Source organism: Silene latifolia, chromosome 2 (assembly GCF_048544455.1).
Source record: "Silene latifolia isolate original U9 population chromosome 2, ASM4854445v1, whole genome shotgun sequence".
In the NCBI taxonomy this organism is placed as follows: Eukaryota; Viridiplantae; Streptophyta; class Magnoliopsida; order Caryophyllales; family Caryophyllaceae; genus Silene; species Silene latifolia.
This window is the reverse complement of record NC_133527.1, coordinates 88035118-88036796: the sequence shown is the minus strand read 5'-3', so window position 1 is coordinate 88036796 and position 1679 is coordinate 88035118. Positions and strand designations below refer to the sequence as shown.

The window sequence follows — 1679 nt, the reverse complement described above, 5'->3', positions numbered from 1 at the left end:
TTGAGTAATAGAGTTCACTTCATGCTTTCCTCCTCTAGTAGCCTTGCGAGGTCTACTATATTGTGAATTATGGACCGCCATTTCCTCAATCTTGTTCCAAGTTTGATTATCGTCAACTTCGGTGAACATACCATTTGATCCCATGTTGAGAATGTTTCTTGAGTATTCATAAAGACCATTCCAAAATTGTTGTACCAATAACCACTCGCTAAGTCCATGATGAGGACATGAGCGACAAATTCCCTTGAACCGCTCCTAAGCTTCATACAAAGATTCTTCATCTCTTTGCGTAAAACCCGTAATTTGAGCTCTTAGCATGTTAGTCTTTTCCGGTGGGTAGAACTTTTTGTAGAAAGCTAGAGCTAATTTCTTCCAAGAGTCAATTCCGAGAGTAGCCTTATCAAGGCCTTTCAACCATTGTTTTGCGGTGCCAATTAGAGAAAAATGGAATAAGACCCATTGAATTTGGTCTTGAGTTACACCGATTTGTGAAATCGCATCACAATAGTCACAAAAAATCTCCATGTGAGAATGAGGGTCTTCACTAGGCATCCCCCCAAATTGGCTTCTTTCGACTAATTGGATAAATGCGGATTTGGCAATGAAGTTTCCGGTTAAGTGTTGTGGTGTGGGAGTACCATTGGGTATGTTCTCCTCGGTTGGTACGGAATGTGATGAAAATTTAGGCATTGTGGGTTGATTTTGTGTTGGATTTTGTGTTGGATTCTCCTCACCTTCTCTTGCAAAAGGGTTGACGAACTCAATAGTGTTTGGTTGAATATCTACAACCTCACCAATACCTCCTAAAGTATCTCTAGCAAGTCCTCTATTGTTTGTCAAAGTTCTTTCAATTTCGTGATCAAAGGGTAACAAGTTACCTTGTGATCTTCTAGACATGCAAAATATCAAACAACTTGAAAATAATTAGAACAAACCTTGAGGAGTTTTACTTCCCCAAGGCAAAGAAAGACACAACTAATAACAATCTAAGAAAATCTAAATCAAGTTAACACCGTCCCCGGCAACGGCGCCATTTTTTATGCGTACTCACTTGGAGGTTTAGTTTTCGGTTACTTGTCGTTAGGAGCACCTAGACCAAAACAATATTTATAACTTCACAAACAACTCTACTATTAGTAAAGAGGCAAGTAAAGGTCGGATCCCAAGGGACGGGTATTGAAGTAAGATTTTTAATTGTAAGTAGCGGTGCCTAGGGGTGTCACAATTTGGGGTTTGAAGTAGAAGATCACTAAACTAAATAGCAATGAAAGTAAACAAGCAAGATGATTAAAAAGGGATGTAAGCAGTTGATAAAAGCCATTAGGGTGTCATGGGGTCATAGGGGATTCATGAGAATTGATCATACAAACATATTCTCAAATTATAAGCAAGTGATTATTGTTGTGATGGATCGAGTTGGTTTATATCTTACAATCCTAGGAAGGTTTGGGTCCAGGAGCCGAATCGATTAGATTGTACAACACCTACAAGTCGACTTAATCCTCCCTACTCAACTATATGCATGGTCTAATGAGACTCGAGTTGGTTTATGTCTTACAAGTCTCATTGAAAAGATAAGTGATGGGTAAAAAATGCAAGGATTCATAGGCTCGCATTTCATCAAACATAACATGTGCATAAGTTGAGATCACAACAAGCAAGCAAATAAACTATGAAAA

General features: G+C 38.7%; 1 non-coding gene across 1 annotated transcript; it reads left to right on the top strand.

Moving 5' to 3' along the window:
• The first annotated feature begins 211 nt into the window (after nt 1-211).
• On the top strand, nt 212-318 carry LOC141645587 (small nucleolar RNA R71). Its single transcript, XR_012545065.1, has one exon. It is a non-coding gene; the product is annotated as a small nucleolar RNA R71 (small nucleolar RNA).
• Nucleotides 319-1679: the final 1361 nt, after the last annotated feature.